This window comes from Leuresthes tenuis, unplaced genomic scaffold (genome assembly GCF_036924035.1).
Source record: "Leuresthes tenuis unplaced genomic scaffold, fLeuTen1.0.hap1 SCAF_130, whole genome shotgun sequence".
Lineage (NCBI taxonomy): Eukaryota > Metazoa > Chordata > Actinopteri > Atheriniformes > Atherinopsidae > Leuresthes > Leuresthes tenuis.
The window spans coordinates 67,751-92,045 of NW_027325484.1; the positions used below are offsets into that span (position 1 = coordinate 67,751).

At 41.8% G+C, this 24,295-nt stretch overlaps 2 non-coding genes and 1 pseudogene across 2 annotated transcripts; 2 read left to right on the plus strand and 1 right to left on the minus strand.

Moving 5' to 3' along the window:
- Positions 1-9,371: 9,371 nt before the first annotated feature.
- Positions 9,372-9,548, minus strand: LOC140287401 (U2 spliceosomal RNA; annotated as a pseudogene).
- A 4,971-nt stretch (positions 9,549-14,519) lies between these two features.
- LOC140287405 (U2 spliceosomal RNA) lies at positions 14,520-14,710 on the plus strand. Its single transcript, XR_011911580.1, has one exon. It is a non-coding gene; the product is annotated as a U2 spliceosomal RNA (small nuclear RNA).
- A 6,723-nt stretch (positions 14,711-21,433) lies between these two features.
- Positions 21,434-21,624, plus strand: LOC140287406 (U2 spliceosomal RNA). Its single transcript, XR_011911581.1, has one exon. It is a non-coding gene; the product is annotated as a U2 spliceosomal RNA (small nuclear RNA).
- Positions 21,625-24,295: the final 2,671 nt, after the last annotated feature.

The window sequence follows — 24,295 nt, forward strand, 5'->3', positions numbered from 1 at the left end:
CGAATGTCCGACCATAGTTGGTAAAAAGCGAGTAAGAAAAGGTTCGAATGCCCGAATATATACCATCATAAGCGGAAGCGGAGGTGTTCGGCTGCAAGAAGGTGTGAACGTCCGACCAAAGTTTTTTAAAAAGCAGTTAAGAAAAGGTTCGAATATCCAACCAAACATAATCAAAAGTGGGAGCAGAGCTGTTCGACTGCAAGTAGGTGTGAATTTCCACCCATAATTCCTGAAAAATGGGTAAGAAAAGGTGCGAATGCCCAACCATACATCATCAAAAGAAGAAGTGGATGTGTTCTGCTACAAGAAGGTTTGAATGTCCGACCATAGCTTGTAAAAAGTTGGTAAGAAAAAGTTCGAATGCTCGAACATACACCATCAAAATTGGAAGCGGAGGTGTTCCGCTGTAAGACGGTGTGAATGTCCGACCATAATTGGTAAAAAGCGGGTAAGAAAAGGTTAAAATACCCGACTGTACACAATCAATAGCGGGAGCGGAGTTGTTTGGCTACAAGAAGGTGTGAAAGTCCGACCATGGTTTGTAAAACGCGGGTAAGACAAGGTGCGAATGCCCGACAATGTATGATCAAAAGAGGGAGCGGAGGTGTTCGGCTGCAAGGTCTGAATTTCCAACCATAATTTGTAAACACCGTTGAAGAAAAGCCTCGAAAGCCCGACTATACACCATCAAAAGCGGGAGCAGAGGTGTTCAGCTGCAAGAAGGTCTGAATGTCCACCAATAATTACTGAGAAATGGATAAGAAAAGGTGTGAATGCCCAACTATACATCATCACAAGCAGAAGTGGATGTGTTTGGCCACAAGAAGGTTTGAATGTCCGACCATAGTTTGTAAAAGGCGGGTAAGAAAAGGTTTGAATGCCCGAACATACACAATCAAAAGAGGGAGCGGAGGTGTTTCGCTGCAAGAAGGTGTGAATGTCCGAGCATAGTTTGTAAAAAGTGGGTAATAAAAGGTTCGAATGCCAGAACATACACCATCAAAAGAGGGAGCGGAGGTTTTCCGCTATAAGAAGGTGTGAATGTCCGACCATAGTTGGTAAAAAGCGGGTAAGAAAAGGTTAAAATACCCGACTCTACACAATCAATAGCGGGAGCGGAGTTGTTCGGCTAAAAGAAGGTGTGAAAGTCCGACCATGGTTTGTAAAAAGCGGGTAAGAAAAGGTTCGAATGCAAAAATACACACCATCAAAAGCGGAAGCCGAGGTGTTCGGCTGCAAGTAGGTGTGAATGTCCACCCATAATTATTGAAAAGCGGGCAACAAGTAGGTTCGAATGCCCAACCATACATCAACAAAAGCAGGAGTGGATGTGTTTGGCTACAAGAAGGTTTGAATGTCCGAGCATAGTTTGTAAAAAGCGGGTAAGAAAAGGTGCGAATGCCCGACAATGTATGATCAAAAGAGGGAGCGGAGGTTTTCAGCTACAAGAAGGTTTGAATGTCCAACCATAGTTTGTAAAAAGCGGGTAAGAAAAGGTGCGAATGCCCGAAAATACACCATCAAAAGAGGGAGCGGAGGTGTTCCGCTGTAAGATGGTGCGAATGTCCGACCATAGTTGGTAAAAAGCGGGTAAGAAAAGGTTCGAATGCCCGAATATATACCATCAAAAGCGGAAACGGAGGTGTTCGGCTGCAAGAAGGTGTGAACGTCCGACCAAAGTTTGTAAAAAGCAGTTAAGAAAAGGTTCGAATATCCAACCAAACATAATCAAAAGTGGGAGCAGAGCTGTTCGACTGCAAGTAGGTGTGAATGTCCACCCATAATTCCTGAAAAATGGGTAAGAAAAGGTGCGAATGCCCAACCATACATCATCAAAAGAAGAAGTGGATGTGTTCTGCTACAAGAAGGTTTGAATGTCCGACCATAGTTTGTAAAAAGTGGGTAAGAAAAAGTTCGAATGCCCGAACATACACCATCAAAAGAGGGAGCGGAGGTGTTCCGCTGTAAGACGGTGTGAAAGTCCGACCATAATTGGTAAAAAGCGGGTAAGAAAAGGTTAGAATACCCGACTCTACACAATCAATAGCGGGAGCGGAGTTGTTCGGCTACAAGAAGGTGTGAAAGTCCGACCATGGTTTGTAAAACGCGGGTAAGACAAGGTGCGAATGCCCGACAATGTATGATCAAAAGAGGGAGCGGAGGTGTTCGGCTGCAAGGTCTGAATTTCCAACCAATAATTACTGAAAAATGGGTAAGAAAAGGTGTGAATGCCCAACTATACATCATAAAAAGCAGAAGTGGATGTGTTCGGCTGCAAGAAGGTGTGAATGTCCGAGCATAGTTTGTAAAAAGTGGGTAAGAAAAGGTTCGAATGCCAAAATATACACCATCAAAAACGGAAGCCGAGGTGTTCGGCTGCAAGTAGGTGTGAATGTCAGATCACAATTTGCAAAAAGCTGATGAGAAAGGTGTGAATGACCGACAATAATTACTGAAAAATGTGTTAGAAAAGGTAAGAATGCCGGACTATTCATCATCAAAAGCAGAGAAGAGGTGTTCGGATGCAAGAAGCTGTGAATGTCCAGCCATAATTACTCAAAAACGGGTAAGAAAAGGTAGTATTGCCAGACCATAAATGATCAAAACAGGGAGCGGAGGTGTTCCGCTGTAAGAAGGTGTGAATGTCCGACCATAATTGGTAAAAAGCGGGTAAGAAAAGGTTAAAATACCCGACTGTACACAATCAATAGCGGGAGCGGAGTTGTTTGGCTACTAAAAGGTGTGAAAGTCCGACCATACATCCTCAAAAGCAGAACTGGATGTGTTCGGCTACAAGAAGGTTTGAATGTCCGACCATAGTTTGTAAAAAGCGGGTAAGAAAAGGTTCGAATGCCCAAACATACACCATCAAAAGAGGGAGCGGAGGTGTTCCGCCATAAGAAGGTGTGAATGTCCGACCGTAGTTGGTAAAAAGCGGGTAAGAAAAGGTTCGAATGGCCAACCAAACATCATCAAAAGCAGGACTGGATGTGTTCGGCTACAAGGTTTGAATGTCCGAGCATAGTTTGTTAAAAGCGGGTAAGAAAAGGTGCGAATGCCCGAACATACACCATCAAAAGAGGGAGCGGAGGTGTTCCGCCATAAGAAGGTGTGAATGTCCGACCGTAGTTGGTAAAAAGCGGGTAAGAAAAGGTTAAAATGGCCGTCTGTACACAATCAATAGCGGGAAGGGATGTGTTCGGCTACAAGAAGGTGTGAAAGTCCGACCATGTTTTGTAAAAAGCGGTTAAGAAAAGGTGTGAATGCCCGACAATGTATGATCAAAAGAGGGAGCGGAGGTTTTCGGCTGCAAGAAGGTCTGAATGTCCAACCATAATTTGTAAAAACCGGGGAAGAAAAGGCTCGGAAGCCCGACTATACACCATCAAAAGCGGGAGCAGAGGTGTTCAGCTGCAAGAAGGTCTCAATGTCCATCAATAATTGCTAAAAAACATGAAAGAAAATTTTCGAATATCAAACCGCACATGATCATATGCGGGAGAGGAGGTGTTCAGCTGCAAGAAGGTGTGAATGTCCACCCATAATTCCTGAAAAATGGGTAAAAAAAGGTGCGAATGCCCAACCATACATCATCAAAAGCAGGTGTGAATGTCAGATCATAATTTGCAAAAACCTGATGAGAAATGGTGAGAATGTCCGACTATACACCATCAAATGCGGGAGCGGAGGTGTTCGGCTGTGAGTAGGTGTGAATGTCCGACCATACTTGCTGAAAAATATGACAAAGCAGTTTTCACTTGGTTTGAGTGAAGGATTTCCTAAAGGTTTAGTGTTGTTCTTTGGTATACTGCAAAGTAATACTTTCTATTTTGTTGAAACCGATTAAGTTAAAACTGCTTTGTCCTTCATATTTATCCATGTCATAATAGCTTTAAACAAAAAAGAACGTTGTACTTTGCAGGATAGGAAAGAACAACACTAAACCTTTAGGAATCCGAGAATAATCTTCTTTTCACGAGTTCTACACAATTTCGGATTTTGATATAAAATGAATTCCTTCACTCAAACCAAGTTAAAACTGCTTTGTCCTTCATATTTATTCATGTCTAAATAGCTTTAAACAAAAAAGAACGTTGTACTTTGCGGGATAGGAAAGAACAACTCTAAACCTTTTCAGGAATCCGAGAATAAGCTTCTTTTCACGAGTTCTACACAATTTTGGATTTTGATATAAAATGAATTCCTTCACTCAAACCAAGTTAAAACTGCTTTGTCCTTCATATTTATCCATGTCTGAATGGGTTTCAACAAAATAGAAAGTATTACTTTGCAGTATACCAAAGAACAACACTAAACCTTTAGGAATCCGAGAATAAGCTTCTTTTCACCAGTTCTACACAATTTTGGATTTTGATATAAAATGAATTCCTTCACTCAAACCAAGTTAAAACTGCTTTGTCCTTCATATTTATCCATGTCTGAATCGGTTTCAACAAAATAGAAAGTATTACTTTGCAGTATACCAAAGAACAACACTAAACCTTTAGGAATCCGAGAATAAACTTATTTCCACGAGTTCTACACAATTTCGGATTTTGATATAAAATGAATTCCTTCACTCAAACCAAGTGAAAACTGCTTTGTCATATTTTTCAGCAAGTATGGTCGGACATTCACACCTACTCACAGCCGAACACCTCCGCTCCCGCATTTGATGGTGTATAGTCGGGCATTCTCACCATTTCTCATCAGGTTTTTGCAAATTATGATCTGACATTCACACCTGCTTTTGATGTTGTATGGTTGGGCATTCGCACCTTTTTTTACCCATTTTTCAGGAATTATGGGTGGACATTCACACCATCTTGCAGCTGAACACCTCCTCTCCCGCATATGATCATGTGCGGTTTGATATTCGAAAATTTTCTTTCATATTTTCTAGCAATTATTGATGGACATTGAGACCTTCTTGCAGCTGAACACCTCTGCTCCCGCTTTTGATGGTGTATAGTCGGGCTTTCGAGCCTTTTCTTCCCTGGTTTTTACAAATTATGGTTGGACATTCAGACCTTCTTGCAGCCGAAAACCTCCGCTCCCTCTTTTGATCATACATTGTCGGGCATTCGCACCTTTTCTTAACCACTTTTTACAAAACATGATTGGACTTTCACACTTTCTTGTAGCCGAACACATCCCTTCCCGCTATTGATTGTGTACAGTCGGGTATTTTAACCTTTTCTTACCCGCTTTTTACCAACTACGGTCGGACATTCACACCTTCTTATGGCGGAACACCTCCGCTCCCTCTTTTGATGGTGTAGGTTCGGGCATTCGAACCTTTTCTTACCCGCTTTTTACAAACTATGCTCGGACATTCAAACCTTCTTGTAGCCGAACACATCCAGTCCTGCTTTTGATGATGTATGGTTGGGCATTCGCACCTTTTTTTTTACCCATTTTTGAGGAATTATGGGTGGACATTAACACCTTCTTGCAGCTGAACACCTCCTCTCCCACTTATGATCATGTGCGGTTGGATATTCGAACATTTTTTTTCATGTTTTCTAGCAATTATTGATGGACATTCAGACCTTCTTGCAGCTGAACACCTCCGCTCCCGCTTTTGATGGTGTATAGTGGGGCTTCCGAGCCTTTTCTTCCCCGGTTTTTACAAATTATGGTTGGACATTTAGACCTTCTTGCAGCCGAAAACCTCCGTTCCCTCTTTTGATCATACATTGTCCGGCATTCGCAACTTTTCTTACCCGCTTTTTACAAACCATGGTCGGACTTTCACACCTTTTAGTAGCCAAACAACTCCGCTCCCGCTATTGATTGTGTACAGTCGGGTATTTTAACCTTTTCTTACCCGCTTTTTACCAATTATGGTGGGACATTCACACCTTCTTACAGCGGAACACCTCCGCTCCCTGTTTTGATCATTTATGGTCTGGCAATACTACCTTTTCTTACCCGTTTTTGAGTTATTATGGCTGGACATTCACAGCTTCTTGCAGCCGAACACCTCTTCTCCCGCTTTTGATGATGAATGGTCCGGCATTCTTACCTTTTCTAACACATTTTTCAGCAATTATTGTTGGTCATTCACACCTTTCTCATCAGCTTTTTACAAATTATGATCTGACATTCACACCTACTTGCAGCCGAACACCTCGGCTTCCGCTTTTGATGGTGTATATTTTGGCATTCGAACCTTTTCTTACCCGCTTTTTACAAACCATGGTCGGACTTTCATACCTTCTTTTAGCCGAACAACTCCGCTCCCGCTATTGATTGTGTAGAGTTGGGTATTTTAGCCTTTTCTTACCCGCTTTTTACCAACTATGGTCGGACATTCACACCTTCTTACAGCGGAACACCTCCGCTCCCTCTTTTGATGGTGTATGTTCTGGCATTCGAACCTTTTCTTACCCACTTTTTACAAACTATGCTCGGACATTCACACCTTCTTGCAGTGAAACACCTCCGCTCCCTCTTTTGATTGTGTATGTTCGGGCATTCGAACCTTTTCTTACCCGCCTTTTACAAACTATGGTCGGACATTCAAACCTTCTTGTGGCCGAACACATCCACTTCTGCTTGTGATGATGTATAGTTGGGCATTCACACCTTTTCTTACCCATTTTTCAGTAATTATTGGTGGACATTCAGACCTTCTTGCAGCTGAACACCTCCGCTCCCGCTTTTGATGGTGTATAGTCGGGCTTTCGAGCCTTTTCTTCAACGGTGTTTACAAATTATGGTTGGAAATTCAGACCTTGCAGCCGAAACACTCCGCTCCCTCTTTTGATCATACATTGTCGGGCATTCGCACCTTGTCTTACCCGCTTTTTACAAACCATGGTCGGACTTTCACACCTTCTTGTAGCCGAACAACTCCGCTCCCGCTATTGATTGTGTACAGTCCGGTTTTTTAACCTTTTCTTACCCGCTTTTTACCAACTATGGTCGGACATTCGCAGCATCTTACAGCGGAACACCTCCGCTCCCTCTTTTGATGGTGTATGTTCGGGCATTCGAACTTTTTCTTCCCTGCTTTTTACAAACTATGGTCGGACATTCAAACCTTCTTGTAGCAGAACACATCCACTTCTTCTTTTGATGATGTATGGTTGGGCATTCGCACCTTTTCTTACCCATTTTTCAGGAATTATGGGTGGATATTCACACCTACTTGCAGTCGAACAGCTCTGCTCCCACTTTTGATTATGTTTGGTTGGATATTCGAACCTTTTCTTAACTGCTTTTTACAAACTTTGGTCGGACGTTCACACCTTCTTGCAGCCGAACACCTCCGCTTCCGCTTTTGATGGTATATATTCGGGCATTCGAACCTTTTCTTACCCACTTTTTACCAACTATGGTCGGACATTCACACCGTCTTTCAAGTGTAACACCTCCGCTCCCTCTTTTGATGGTGTATGTTCGGGATTTCGCACCTTTTCTTACCCGCTTTTTACAAACTATGGTCGTACATTCAAACCTTGTAGCCGAAAACCTCCACTCCCTCTTTTGATCATACTTTGTCGGGCATTCGCACCTTTTCTTACCCGCTTTTTACAAACTATGCTCGGACATTCAAACCTTCTTGTAGCCAAACACATCCATTCCTGCTTTTGTTGATGTATGGTTGGGCATTCGAACCTACTTGTTGCCCGCTTTTCATTAATTATGGGTGGACATTCACACCTTGTCACAGCCAAACACCTCCGCTCCCTGTTTTGATCATGTATGGTTGGACATTCGCACCTTTTCTCACCCGCTTTTTGCAAACTATGGTCGGCCATTCACAGCTTCCTCTCCACCATACTTGTATGGTGGGATATTCACACCCACTTGCATCCGAAGATCTCCGCCCCCACTTTTGTTGATATTTAGTCGGTCATTCACACCTTACCCGTTTTCTTGCCGCCAAACACCTCTGATCTCGCTTTTGATGATGTAAGATTGGGCATTCAGACCTTGCTTTTCCTGCTTTTCACCAACTATAGATGGACATTCACACCTTCTTGCAGCCGAACACTTCCGCTCCACCTTTTAGGTTTCTATCACACCTTTTTTTTCACCGCATTTATAGATTATGGTTGGAAATTCTCAACCACTCATCCGAAGACCTCTCCTCCCGCTTTTGTTAATATATTTGAACTTTAGTCAGACATTCACACCTACTTGTAGCCGAACACCACCTCTCTAGCTTTTGATGAGGTATGGTCCGGGATTCTTACCGTTTATAACACATTTTTCAGCAATTATGGTAGGATATTCACACCTTCTTGCAGCTTAACACCTCCTCTCCCACTTATGATCATGTGCGGATTGATTTTCGAAAATTTTCTTTCATGTTTTCTAGCAATTAATTATGGACATTTAGACCTTCTTGCAGCTGAACACCTCCGCTCCCGCTTTTGATCATACATTGTCAGGCATTCGCACCTTGTCTTACCCGCTTTTTACAAACTTTAGTCGAACATTCACACCTTTTTGCAGCCGAACACAGTTTTTTGCAGCCGAATTTGGGCATTCGCACCTTTTCATACCCACTTTTTACCAACTATGGTCGGACATTCACACCGTCTTACAGCGGAACACCTCCGCTCCCTCTTTTGATGGTGTATGTTCGGGCATTCGAACCTTTTCTTACCCGCTTTTTACAAACTATGCTCGGACATTCAAACCTTCTTGTAGCCGAACACATCCACTCCTGCTTTTGATGATGTATGGTATGGCATTCGAACCTACTTGTTGCCCGCTTTTCATTAATTATGGGTGGACATTCACACCTTGTCGCAGCCAAACACCCTGTTTCGATCATGTATGGTTGGACATTCGCACCTTTTCTCACCCGCTTTTTGCAAACTATGGTCGGCCATTCACAGCTTCCTCTCCACCATACTTGTATGGTGGGATATTCACACCCACTTGCATCCGAAGACCTCCGCCCCCACTTTTGTTGATATTTAGTCGGTCATTCGCACCTTACCCGCTTTTGGCAAACTATGGCCTTCTTGCAGCCAAAAACGTCTGATCTCGCTTTTGATGATGTAAGGTTGGGCATTCAGACCTTGCTTCACCTGCTTTTCACCAAATATAGTCGGACATTCACACCTTCTTGCAGCCGAACACTTCCGCTCCACCTTTTAGTTTTCTATGGGGCATTCACACCTTTATTTTCACCGCATTTTATAAAAACACCACAGGAACACCGTATTGAGGCTTTGTTCTGACCGCTCATTCGGTGTCGCGTTTCTTTCAAGCATTTCTCCTGGTTAGCCCGCACTCGGCTCGCTCCCAGAGCCGTGTTAAAGTCTACTTCGCATTCACTCTCTTTTCTCAGCAGACTAAAAGAAACTTCCATCCTGCACCGCTGTTAGCTTTTTCACAAGAGCAGAGGAGAGCGCACCGTTCCCAGCGGCACTGCAGTACCGGGTCGATGCTTGGAGTGAACAGAGCAAGCTCCTTTTTCAACTCCTATTGATAAAAATCCATTTAATATGTAGTCCTTGCATAGACATATCACATATTAAACTGATAAGTACAGATGGATTATGTGCAATTAGTAAAGAGAGTAGAGGACGATCTCTCTCGTTGGAAGTCCTTACCTATATCACTTATGGGGAGAGTTACAACCATTAAAATGATGATACTACCAAAAGTTAACTATTTGTTCTCAATGATCCCCATAAAACCATCTGCTACTTGGTTTAAGTCACTAGATTCATGCATCTCCAAATTTCTGTGGAAAAACAAACCACCACGTATTAGTTTAAAAACCCTACAGAAGACCAAGGACAGTGGTGGATTAGATTTACCTCATTTTCAGCACTATTCCTTAGCCAATAGGTTACAATATATATCAAAATGGTTTAAACCTTGTTGTTGTCACAGTTCCCAGAGACGTTGTAATCGTTGAGGATTCTATATTCACCCCCTCATTAGAGGCACGTGTTGCAGATTGATGACACTGAATCTTCTTCTCTGTTCATTGCTGGCATCATTCCCAGCATCGTAAGTGTTCGTGGCATTGTTAGCCTCTTCTTCTGGATCTTGATATCGAGCATCCTTTTGTATTTCTGGTTTGTAAGTCCTCTCTCTTCGTTCACCGGAGTCTTCGTCTCTTTGTCCTTGAGTTTGGTGATTTTTTCTTCTTTTGATGCCTTGACACAGTGTGACAGGTGATACCACATGGGAGATCCTTTAACTTGGACTGCTGTCCCTGTGCTGCGAAATGGCTGTGCTGCTCAAATGGTCTCTCCTTCATCATATACACAGTTATTTATACATCACCTTCCACCATGTAGCGTTGTCCCTTTTTGTTTCTCTCTTTGTTCTTAAAATGCTGTTATAAATGTCTAAACCAATCCATTAAACTAGATCATTTTGGCAGTAAAGCGATCTACAATGTGCTTGGTCGCAAAGCTGCTCATCTGTGGTAAACAGCTCTTCAGAAAGGCATTCTTCAATTGATTTCACTCATTTTATGTAATAATTTTGTGATTTCCTACAAAACTACACTTCTTCTCCCATCTGTCTGAGTATTTAATATTGTCTGGGTCCCGTTAAAACATGTATTTTTCCCATCTAATTCCTTGTTTGCTTTAAAACAAGTATTCCCCATTTTCTATCCCTTCAGTAGCCAACCAGTTTGTATGGAGTACACTGGAGCAACTTGACTGATCAGTAAAACACTGCTTTTGTTGTCACCGCAAGGCTTCCCCCGTCGGTTGTTTCACTGAGACACTACTGAGTAACTACAACTCAACACAGTTTATACACATAACATTCATATACATACTAACAAACAAACAAACAATAATTTATCGCAATTTTCTCATCTCTGTTTGAACGTACACCCAGGTAAATATTCCTGTAGTCTTCTCATACCGACTATGGACCCATTCATTGTTTAACTTCACTGTTTTGCAAATCCTAATTGAATATTACACATTGACATTGAACTTTACTGGATAAGCAGGTCTTCATTGCATTCAGCAGCCTATATGTGAGCATTTATGTGTAAGCTGTTCTTCTTTGCATTTATCAGCAGCAAGCAATTCTTCACTGCACATGCATATGTAAATAGTAAAACAATTCCAATGTGTTAGCGAAACCTTCTATATCACAGTGGTTTCTAAGGTCTATTTTAAGTTCTTTGCCATCAGTGAGATGACATTGTTTACAAAGTGTGTCAAATTATCACTGAAGATCTTTTCAGGAATTTCAAATCTAGAAATGAGTTATTTTACGCGTGATTTTGCTACTGAGAGTGCATCTGCTTGTGCACATGGAAATATTTCAGACCATTTGGTAAAAACCTCTGTTGTCACTGAGCAGAATCGTTTCCCTTAACATTAATTTAGTTCAATGAAATCTACAAAATAATGAAATAATGAAATCCAAACAAATATGTTGAAAAAGATACACTGGCTTAGGGAATTATCTTCGTTTTGGTCTTAGATTGCCCTGTGGAATGTATTTTGCACATATTTGACCTGCTAGACAAAACTTTATTCATTTATTTATTCTAAAAAAATGTTTTTAATAATTAGTAAAACCATATGCTGTAAAAACCTGGTTCATTATTGCTTCCATCCCTCCTGTTGAGACATGACATGGTCCGTGGCTCAATACTGCAGCATATTTAAACAAATTCTTTGGCAGTATGGTTTTCCTTCCGGTCATTCATACGAGTCTATTGTAGATGGCAATTGAATAACATCTAATAATGCTAAAATATTTGTAGTTTATACATTTAGCTGTGGATGTCAACATACCTGTTTTTCCAATGCTGTGTTAACACATGTACAGTTGAGAAGGCATACTGACTGTCAGTGTAAACGTTAACAACCTTTTTGTTATTTAATTTACAAGCTTCAGTTAAAGCTACCAATTTGACTGCTTGAACAGAGTAATTTTTTGGTAGTGGTTGTTTTAAGAAAACTTCAGTTTCTGTTACTACTGCAAATCCTGTAGCATTTGTGCCATCAGGGTTTTTTTCCTTGATCTGTTGAATAAATATAGTTATTTCTGCATTTTCATAACATATATCAGTTAAGTCTGGCCTGGGTAAAACACTGATGGTTATTTCTGGCTTTCCATCTGTGGGGTAGGTAGCAGTGTGGATGGATTAAGTGTAGCACATCTCTCGACAACAAGGTGTGGCTGTGAAAGAAGAACTGTTATGTAGGAGAGATGTCTGGTAAAGATATTTTGTTAAGTAACCATATCACAGCCACTGCATGAGGTACCTTAAGTGTTAATGGGTGAAATAACACCATTATTGTTGATGCCTGCACTGCCAATGGCTTCTGGCCATTGATTCAAAAGTACGATCTCGTCCCTTTTTCCCCCTTTCAGTGGAGACTGGCCCCTAATTACCGCAATTCAGCAGGGGGTCTTTCATTAGGAGTACTGGACTCCCCCGTGCACGGTTTCAGCTCCGACCCTGGACAGCGGAAAAAACGTTGAGATCTGGTTTGAGGACCCAATTGTTGAGAAAAGTCTCTTTATGAGACTCAGAGTTGCTGGAGTCAGTTAATGCAAAGGTTTAATCTTGCAGCAAGTTCAAGAATGTGTGTGTGTATGGGTGTATGTGTGCGAACGTGTGTGAGTTTGTGTGAGTGAGAGTTTAAAGAACCTGTTATCCACAGGCAGGCCTTAACTAGTATGGCACGGGTCCAGCCTGTCTCATCTTTTTTGGAAGGTCCAGCGCTCGGCCGTAACCCTTCTGTCTGTTTGGACTCTCACATACATTTGGTTAATCATAGAAAAACGAGAACAAAACTTTTTAGCCCCTTAAATTCATAAAACAGACATGGTGCAGTTATTTCCATTCTAGAAAATAAGAGTAATCACCACCATTCCTATAAATTCTGGATATTCTAACAATCTGAATCTTTTTTAAATGTTCGATGAAGCCCTTTGCTGTTCTGTTTAGAGACTCAGCTGATCATAAACCAAGTTTTGCTCTTGAACCAAGCTTCTAAACTCTTCACCTTTTTCATTTCTCAGTTAGTATTCACTTTAAAACTGATTAAAAGAAAAATTAAATGAATGCCTATCAACAAATGTGGGATCTAAACTCTAGTGCTTCCTCTAAAATAATTTCCTTTCTCAATTCAGAAATGTGTGTGTGTAAGTCACAACACCCGTGACACCAAAACGGCTTTCTTTTCTCTCTTTTCTCTACACTCTGCACTGTGAGCACACACAACAAATCAGAAAGGCTTTTTTCTCTCTTTTCTACATTATGGACTGTGGGGACACAAAACCGCTCTCTCTTTTTTTTTTTTTGATTGTGTGCCAGGGCGTTGTCTCACGTATTAGATTATGCTTAAGATACGAATGAGTTTATCAGTCACATCAGAATCCATACATACTGATCCTCCCGTAATAAAATGGTCGGATCTTATCAAACACACTTTGTTTCTTGTGACAAGTCAGCGAAACAGCGTATACACGTCAAGACACTGAATCAAGTTTGCCACAAGAACTCATAAGTTTGGCAGTATTGCTCTGCCGTCAGCAATCATACACCCATTTTATTTTCATGAGACATGTGCAGGCACCTGTTCATCTACTGTTCTATCACTATGAATTAGTTTATCTATTATCAATAAGGATACTTCTACAACTACTATCAAAGTATGTCCGGACTTCTTATGTTGTCAGTTGCTATATATGAATAAGTGGGTTGCTACTGAAAAGCATTAAGCATGTCACACAGCCCAAACATATAACATTTCAGGACACACCACACAGTTAACAACCACAGTGAAGCGTGTCAAAGCCCAAACATGTAACATTCAACAGGACACTTACACAACACATTCAAATCAAACAGTCAGACAACATACAAGAACCTATACCCCAGCCGGCATTGCTCCCTGCCTATTTTCCTACAACTCACTATGTGTGCGCACACCTTTATTCACAAACTCTTCAACTTATACTCTTTTACCGAAGCTGCTACAGCTCGATTGGCCAAATACCCTTAGATCCTATTTCGGTGAATTTGACATCTGCCTTGCATGTAACAGATTAGCGGTTTAGCAGTTTTAATTTAGTTTGAGTGAAGGAATTCATTTTATAGCAAAATCCGAAATCGTGAAGAACTCATGGAAGTAAGCTTATTCTCAGATTCCTGAATCTTTAGATTTGCTCTTTGTTTTACTGCAAAGTACAACGTTGAGCAGCACTAATGAGTTGTTTCTATTTTTGGCAGGCTTTACCTTTGCGGATGAAGCCCTTTCTGTCTGTGCAAAAGAAATCTTATTACTGTGCAGAGTGACTTCTCTGAGTAGAGTCGCCTTACTTGTTGCGACTGTGCCAATGTTCGAAGCTGGAGTGCAAAGTTGTTGCTTGAATGGTGCTCGCTGGAGCGTGCGGTAGTGTAAAGTTATACCATTTAAAAGGGCTGAAGAGTGCTCAGTGCAGCGGGTGGGCCGAGGTGCAAAGTGACACTATGGCCATAAAAAGAACACCGCTACAAGTGCGCATTGTGCCAGGAAGGGCCCTCGGACGTGAACCAGTGGACAGTTATCGCTTCTCGGCCTTTTGGCTAAGATCAAGTGTAGTATCTGTTCTTATCAGTTTAATGTCTGATGTGTCCTCTATGCGAGGACTACATATTAAATGGATTTGTATCAATAGGAGTTGAAAAAGGAGCTTGCTCCGTTCACTCCAAGCATCGACCCGGTACTGTAGTGCCCCTGGGAACGGTGCGCTCTCCTCTGCTCTTGTGAAAAAGCAAACAGCGGTGCAGGATGGAAGTTTCAGGGAGCCCAAGATGAAACTTTCTTTTAGTCTGCTGAGAAAAGAGAGTGAATGCGAATCAGACTTTAACACGGCTCTGGGAGCGAGCCGAGTGCGGGCTAACCAGGAGAATTGCTTGAAAGAAACGCGACACCGAATGAGCGGTCAGAACAAAGCCTCAATACGGTGTTCCTGTGGTGTTTTTATAAAATGCGGTGAAAAAAAAGGTGTGAATGCCCCATAGAAAACTAAAAGGTGGAGCGGAAGTGTTCGGCTGCAAGAAGGTGTGAATGTCCGACTATATTTGGTGAAAAGCAGGTGAAGCAAGGTCTGAATGCCCAACCTTACATCATCAAAAGCGAGATCAGAGGTTTTTGGCTGCAAGAAGGCCATAGTTTGCCAAAAGTGGGTAAGGTGCGAATGACCGACTAAATATCAACAAAAGTGGGGGCGGAGGTCTTCGGATGCAAGTGGGTGTGAATATCCCACCATAGAAGTATGGTGGAGAGGAAGCTGTGAATGGCCGACCATAGTTTGCAAAAAGCGGGTGAGAAAAGGTGCGAATGTCCAAGTTCGGCTGAAAAAAACTGTGTTCGGCTGCAAAAAGGTGTGAATTTTTGATTAAAGTTTGTAAGACAAGGTTCGAATGCCTGACAATGTATGATCAAAAGAGGGAGCGGAGGTGTTCAGCTGCAAGAAGGTCTAAATGTCCATCATTAATTGCTAGAAAACATGAAAGAAAATTTTCGAAAATCAATCTGCACATGATCATAAGTGGGAGAGGAGGTGTTCAGCTGCAAGAAGGTGTGAATTTCCTACCATAATTGCTGAAAAATGTGTTAGAAACGGTAAGAATCCCGGACCATACCTCATCAAAAGCTAGAGAGGTGGTGTTCGGCTACAAGTAGGTGTGAATGTCTGACTAAAGTTCAAATATATTAACAAAAGCGGGAGGAGAGGTCTTCGGATGAGTGGTTGAGAATTTCCAACCATAATCTATAAATGCGGTGAAAAAAAAGGTGTGATAGAAACCTAAAAGGTGGAGCGGAAGTGTTCGGCTGCAAGAAGGTGTGAATGTCCATCTATAGTTGGTGAAAAGCAGGAAAAGCAAGGTCAGAATGCCCAATCTTACATCATCAAAAGCGAGATCAGAGGTGTTTGGCGGCAAGAAAACGGGTAAGGTGCGAATGACCGACTAAATATCAACAAAAGTGGGGGCGGAGATCTTCGGATGCAAGTGGGTGTGAATATCCCACCATACAAGTATGGTGGAGAGGAAGCTGTGAATGGCCGACCATAGTTTGCAAAAAGCGGGTGAGAAAAGGTGCGAATGTCCAACCATACATGATCAAAACAGGGAGCGGAGGTGTTTGGCTGTGACAAGGTGTGAATGTCCACCCATAATTAATGAAAAGCGGGCAACAAGTAGGTTCGAATGCCCAACCATACATCAACAAAAGCAGGAATGGATGTGTTTGGCTACAAGAAGGTTTGAATGTCCGAGCATAGTTTGTAAAAAGCGGGTAAGAAAAGGTGCGAATGCCCGACAAAGTATGATCAAAAGAGGGAGTGGAGGTTTTCGGCTACAAGGTTTGAATGTACGACCATAGTTTGTAAAAAGCGGGTAAGAAAAGGTGCGAAATCCCGAACATACACCATCAAAAGAGGGAGCGGAGGTGTTACACTTGAAAGACGGTGTGAATGTCCGACCATAGTTGGTAAAAAGTGGGTAAGAAAAGGTTCGAATGCCCGAATATATACCATCAAAAGCGGAAGCGGAGGTGTTCGGCTGCAAGAAGGTGTGAACGTCCGACCAAAGTTTGTAAAAAGCAGTTAAGAAAAGGTTCGAATATCCAACCAAACATAATCAAAAGTGGGAGCAGAGCTGTTCGACTGCAAGTAGGTGTGAATATCCACCCATAATTCCTGAAAAATGGGTAAGAAAAGGTGCGAATGCCCAACCATACATCATCAAAAGAAGAAGTGGATGTGTTCTGCTACAAGAAGGTTTGAATGTCCATCATTAATTGCTAGAAAACATGAAAGAAAATTTTCGAAAATCAATCTGCACATGATCATAAGTGGGAGCGGAAGTGTTCGGCTGCAAGAAGGTGTGAATGTCCGTCTATAGTTGGTGAAAAGCAGGAAAAGCAAGGTCTGAATGCCCAATCTTACATCATCAAAAGCGAGATCAGAGGTGTTTGGCTGCAAGAAAACGGGTAAGGTGTGAACGACCGACTAAATATCAACAAAAGTGGGGGCGGAGGTCTTCGGATGCAAGTGGGTGTGAATATCCCACCATACAAGTATGGTGGAGAGGAAGCTGTGAATGTCCGACCATGGTTTGTAAAAAGCGGGTAAGACAAGGTGCGAATGTCCGACAATGTATGATCAAAAGAGGGAGCGGAGGTGTTCGGCTGCAAGGTCTGAATTTCCAACCATAATTTGTAAACACCGTTGAAGAAAAGCCTCGAAAGCCCGACTATACACCATCAAAAGCGGGAGCAGAGGTGTTCAGCTGCAAGAAGGTCTGAATGTCCACCAAAAATTACTGAAAAATGGGTAAGAAGAGGTGGCAGTAAAGCGATCTACAATGTGCTTGGTCGCAAAGCTGCTCATCTGTGGTAAACAGCTCTTCAGAAAGGCATTCTTCAATTGATTTCACTCATTTTATGTAATAATTTTGTGATTTCCTACAAAACTACACTTCTTCTCCCATCTGTCTGAGTATTTAATATTGTCTGGGTCCCGTTAAAACATGTATTTTTCCCATCTAATTCCTTGTTTGCTTTAAAACAAGTATTCCCCATTTTCTATCCCTTCAGTAGCCAACCAGTTTGTATGGAGTACACTGGAGCAACTTGACTGATCAGTAAAACACTGCTTTTGTTGTCAACGCAAGGCTTCCCCCGTCGGTTGTTTCACTGAGACACTACTGAGTAACTACAACTCAACACAGTTTATACACATAACATTCATATACATACTAACAAACAAACAAACAATAATTTATCGCAATTTTCTCATCTCTGTTTGAACGTACACCCAGGTAAATATTCCTGTAGTCTTCTCATACCGACTATGGACCCATTCATTGTTTAACTTCACTGTTTTGCAAATCCTAATTGAATATTACACATTGACATTGAACTTTACTGGATAAGCAGGTCTTCATTGCATTCAGCAGCCTATATGTGAGCATTTATGTGTAAGCTGTTCTTCTTTGCATTTATCAGCAGCAAGCAATTCTTCACTGCACATGCATATGTAAATAGTAAAACAATTCCAATGTGTTAGCGAAACCTTCTATATCACAGTGGTTTCTAAGGTCTATTTTAAGTTCTTTGCCATCAGTGAGATGACATTGTTTACAAAGTGTGTCAAATTATCACTGAAGATCTTTTCAGGAATTTCAAATCTAGAAATTAGTTATTTTACGCGTGATTTTGCTACTGAGAGTGCATCTGCTTGTGCACATGGAAATATTTCAGACCATTTGGTAAAAACCTCTGTTGTCACTGAGCAGAATCATTTCCCTTAACATTAATTTAGTTCAATGAAATCTACAAAATAATGAAATAATGAAATCCAAACAAATATGTTGAAAAAGATACACTGGCTTAGGGAATTATCTTCGTTTTGGTCTTAGATTGCCCTGTGGAATGTATTTTGCACATATTTGACCTGCTAGACAAAACTTTATTCATTTATTTATTCTAAAAAAATGTTTTTAATAATTAGTAAAACCATATGCTGTAAAAACCTGGTTCATTATTGCTTCCATCCCTCCTGTTGAGACATGACATGGTCCGTGGCTCAATACTGCAGCATATTTAAACAAATTCTTTGGCAGTATGGTTTTCCTTCCGGTCATTCATACGAGTCTATTGTAGATGGCAATTGAATAACATCTAATAATGCTAAAATATTTGTAGTTTATACATTTAGCTGTGGATGTCAACATACCTGTTTTTCCAATGCTGTGTTAACACATGTACAGTTGAGAAGGCATACTGACTGTCAGTGTAAACGTTAACAACCTTTTTGTTATTTAATTTACAAGCTTCAGTTAAAGCTACCAATTCGACTGCTTGAACAGAGTAATTTTTTGGTAGTGGTTGTTTTAAGAAAACTTCAGTTTCTGTTACTACTGCAAATCCTGTAGCATTTGTGCCATCAGGGTTTTTTTCTTTGATCTGTTGAATAAATATAGTTATTTCTGCATTTTCATAATGTATATCAGTTAAGTCTGGCCTGGGTAAAACACTGATGGTTATTTCTGACATGCAATCATGAGGCTTTCCATCTGTGGGGTAGGTAGCAGTGTGAATGGATTAAGTGTAGCACATCTCTCGACAACAAGGTGTGGCTGTGAAAGAAGAACTGTTATGTAGGAGAGATGTCTGGTAAAGATATTTTGTTAAGTAACCATATCACAGCCACTGCATGAGGTACCTTAAGTGTTAATGGGTGAAATAACATCATTATTGTTGATGCCTGCACTGCCAATGGCTTCTGGCCATTGATTCAAAAGTACGATCTCGTCCCTTTTTCCCCTTTCAGTGGACACTGGCCCCTAATTACCGCAATTCAGCAGGGGGTCTTTCATTAGGAGTACTGGACTCCCCCGTGCACGGTTTCAGCTCCGACCCTGGACAGCGGAAAAAACGTTGAGATCTGGTTTGAGGACCCAATTGTTGAGAAAAGTCTCTCAATGAGACTCAGAGTTGCTGGAGTCAGTTAATGCAAAGGTTTAATCTTGCAGCAAGTTCAAGAATGTGTGTGTGTATGGGTGTATGTGTGCGAACGTGTGTGAGTTTGTGTGTGTGAGAGTTTAAAGAACCTGTAATCCACAGGCAGGCCTTAACTAGTATGGCACGGGTCCAGCCTGTCTCATCTTTTTTGGAAGGTCCAGCGCTCGGCCGTAACCCTTCTGTCTGTTTGGACTCTCACATACATTCGGTTAATCATAGAAAAACGAGAACAAAACTTTTTAGCCCCTTAAATTCATAAAACAGACATGGTGCAGTTATTTCCATTGTAGAAAATAAGAGTAATCACCACCATTCCTATAAATTCTGGATATTCTAACAATCTGAATCTTTTTTAAATGTTCGATGAAGCCCTTTGCTGTTCTGTTTAGAGACTCAGCTGATCATAAACCAAGTTTTGCTCTTGAACCAAGCTTCTAAACTCTTCACCTTTTTCATTTCTCAGTTAGTATTCACTTTAAAACTGATTGAAAGAAAAATTAAATGAATGCCTATCAACAAATGTGGGATCTAAACTCTAGTGCTTCCTCTAAAATAATTTCCTTTCTCAATTCAGAAATGTGTGTGTGTAAGTCACAACACCCGTGACACCAAAACGGCTTTCTTTTCTCTCTTTTCTCTACACTCTGCACTGTGAGCACACACAACAAATCAGAAAGGCTCTCTCTTTTTTTTTTTTTTGATTGTGTGCCAGGGCGTTGTCTCACGTATTAGATTATGCTTAAGATACGAATGAGTTTATCAGTCACATCAGAATCCATACATACTGATCCTCCCGTAATAAAATGGTCGGATCTTATCAAACACACTTTGTTTCTTGTGACAAGTCAGCGAAACAGCGTATACACGTCAAGACACTGAATCAAGTTTGCCACAAGAACTCATAAGTTTGGCAGTATTGCTCTGCCGTCAGCAATCATACACCCATTTTATTTTCATGAGACATGTGCAGGCACCTGTTCATCTACTGTTCTATCACTATGAATTAGTTTATCTATTATCAATAAGGATACTTCTACAACTACTATCAAAGTATGTCCGGACTTCTTATGTTGTCAGTTGCTATATATGAATAAGTGGGTTGCTACTGAAAAGCATTAAGCATGTCACACAGCCCAAACATATAACATTTCAGGACACACCACACAGTTAACAACCACAGTGAAGCGTGTCAAAGCCCAAACATGTAACATTCAACAGGACACTTACACAACACATTCAAATCAAACAGTCAGACAACATACAAGAACCTATACCCCAGCCGGCATTGCTCCCTGCCTATTTTCCTACAACTCACTATGTGTGCGCACACCTTTATTCACAAACTCTTCAACTTATACTCTTTTACCGAAGCTGCTACAGCTCGATTGGCCAAATACCCTTAGATCCTATTTCGGTGAATTTGACATCTGCCTTGCATGTAACAGATTAGCGGTTTAGCAGTTTTAATTTAGTTTGAGTGAAGGAATTCATTTTATAGCAAAATCCGAAATCGTGAAGAACTCATGGAAGTAAGCTTATTCTCGGATTCCTGAATCTTTAGATTTGCTCTTTCTTTTACTGCAAAGTACAACGTTGAGCAGCACTAATGAGTTGTTTCTATTTTTGGCAGGCTTTACCTTTGCGGATGAAGCCCTTTCTGTCTGTGCAAAAGAAATCTTGTTACTGTGCAGAGTGACTTCTCTGAGTAGAGTCGCCTTACTTGTTGCGACTGTGCCAATGTTCGAAGCTGGAGTGCAAAGTTGTTGCTTGAATGGTGCTCGCTGGAGCGTGCGGTAGTGTAAAGTTATACCATTTAAAAGGGCTGAAGAGTGCTCAGTGCAGCGGGTGGGCCGAGGTGCAAAGTGACACTATGGCCATAAAAAGAACACCGCTACAAGTGCGCATTGTGCCAGGAAGGGCCCTCGGACGTGAACCAGTGGACAGTTATCGCTTCTCGGCCTTTTGGCTAAGATCAAGTGTAGTATCTGTTCTTATCAGTTTAATGTCTGATGTGTCCTCTATGCGAGGACTACATATTAAATGGATTTGTATCAATAGGAGTTGAAAAAGGAGCTTGCTCCGTTCACTCCAAGCATCGACCCGGTACTGTAGTGCCCCTGGGAACGGTGCGCTCTCCTCTGCTCTTGTGAAAAAGCAAACAGCGGTGCAGGATGGAGGTTTCAGGGAGCCCAAGATGAAACTTTCTTTTAGTCTGCTGAGAAAAGAGAGTGAATGCGCAGTAGACTTTAACACGGCTCTGGGAGCGAGCCGAGTGCGGGCTAACCAGGCGAATTGCTTGAAAGAAACGCGACACCGAATGAGCGGTCAGAACAAAGCCTCAATACGGTGTTCCTGTGGTGTTTTTATAAAATGCGGTGAAAAAAAAGGTGTGAATGCCCCATAGAAAACTAAAAGGTGGAGCGGAAGTGTTCGGCTGCAAGAAGGTGTGAATGTCCGACTATATTTGGTGAAAAGCAGGTGAAGCAAGGTCTGAATGCCCAACCTTACATCATCAAAAGCGAGATCAGAGGTTTTTGGCTGCAAGAAGGCCATAGTTTGCCAAAAGTGGGTAAGGTGCGAATGACCGACTAAATATCAACAAAAGTGGGGGCGGAGGTCTTCGGATGCAAGTGGGTGTGAATATCCCACCATAGAAGTATGGTGGAGAGGAAGCTGTGAATGGCCGACCATAGTTTGCAAAAAGCGGGTGAGAAAAGGTGCGAATGTCCAACCATACATGATCAAAACAGGGAGCGGAGGTGTTTGGCTGCGACAAGGTGTGAATGTCCACCCATAATTAATGAAAAGCGGGCAACAAGTAGGTTCGATTGCCATACCATACATCATCAAAAGCAGGAGTGGATGTGTTCGGCTACAAGAAGGTTTGAATGTCCGAGCATAGTTTGTAAAAAGCTGGTAAGAAAAGGTTCGAATGCCTGAACATACATCATCAAAATTAGGACTGGATGTGTTCGGCTACAAGAAGGTTTGAATGTCCGACCATAGTTGGTAAAAAGTGGGTATGAAAAGGTTCGAATGCCCAAGTTCGGCTGAAAAAAACTGTGTTCGGCTGCAAAAAGGTGTGAATGTTTGACTAAAGTTTGTAAGACAAGGTTCGAATGCCTGACAATGTATGATCAAAAGCGGGAGCGGAGGTGTTCAGCTGCAAGAAGGTCTAAATGTCCATCATTAATTGCTAGAAAACATGAAAGAAAATTTTCGAAAATCAATCTGCACATGATCATAAGTGGGAGAGGAGGTGTTCAGCTGCAAGAAGGTGTGAATGTCCTACCATAATTGCTGAAAAATGTGTTAGAAACGGTAAGAATGCCGGACCATACATCATCAAAAGCTAGAGAGGTGGTGTTCGGCTGCAAGTAGGTGTGAATGTCTGACCAAAGTTCAAATATATTAACAAAAGCGGGAGGAGAGGTCTTCGGATGAGTGGTTGAGAATTTCCAACCATAATCTATAAAATGCGGTGAAAAAAAAGGTGTGATAGAAACCTAAAAGGTGGAGCGGAAGTGTTCGGCTGCAAGAAGGTGTGAATGTCCGTCTATAGTTGGTGAAAAGCAGGAAAAGCAAGGTCTGAATGCCCAATCTTACATCATCAAAAGCGAGATCAGAGGTGTTTGGCTGCAAGAAAACGGGTAAGGTGTGAATGACCGACTAAATATCAACAAAAGTGGGGGCGGAGGTCTTTGGATGCAGGTGGGTGTGAATATCCCACCATACAAGTATGGTGGAGAGGAAGCTGTGAATGTCCGACCATGGTTTGTAAAACGCGGGTAAGACAAGGTGCGAATGTCCGACAATGTATGATCAAAAGAGGGAGCGGAGGTGTTCGGCTGCAAGGTCTGAATTTCCAACCATAATTTGTAAACACCGTTGAAGAAAAGCCTCGAAAGCCCGACTATACACCATCAAAAGCGGGAGCAGAGGTGTTCAGCTGCAAGAAGGTCTGAATGTCCACCAATAATTACTGAAAAATGGGTAAGAAGAGGTGTGAATGCCCAACTATACATCATCAAAAGCAGAAGTGGATGTGTTCGGCCACAAGAAGGTTTGAATGTCCGACCATAGTTTGTAAAAGGCGGGTAAGAAAAGGTTTGAATGCCCGAACATACACAATCAAAAGAGGGAGCGGAGGTGTTTCGCTGCAAGAAGGTGTGAATGTCCGAGCATAGTTTGTAAAAAGCGGGTAAGAAAAGGTTCGAATGCCCGAACATACACCATCAAAAGAGGGAGCGGAGGTGTTCCGCTGTAAGAAGGTGTGAATGTCCAACCATAGTTGGTAAAAAGCGGGTAAGAAAAGGTTAAAATACCCGACTCTACACAATCAATAGCGGGAGCGGAGTTGTTCGGCTAAAAGAAGGTGTGAAAGTCCGACCATGGTTTGTAAAAAGCGGGTAAGAAAAGGTTCGAATGCAAAAATATACACCATCAAAAGCGGAAGCCGAGGTGTTCGGCTGCAAGTAGGTCTGAATGTCCACCCATAATTAATGAAAAGCGGGCAACAAGTAGGTTCGAATGCCCAACCATACATCAACAAAAGCAGGAGTGGATGTGTTTGGCTACAAGAAGGTTTGAATGTCCAACCATAGTTTGTAAAAAGCGGGTAAGAAAAGGTGCGAATGCCCGAAAATACACCATCAAAAGAGGGAGCAGAGGTGTTCCGCTGTAAGATGGTGCGAATGTCCGACCATAGTTGGTAAAAAGCGGGTAAGAAAAGGTTCGAATGCCCGAATATATACCATTATAAGCGGAAGCGGAGGTGTTCGGCTGCAAGAAGGTGTGAACGTCCGACC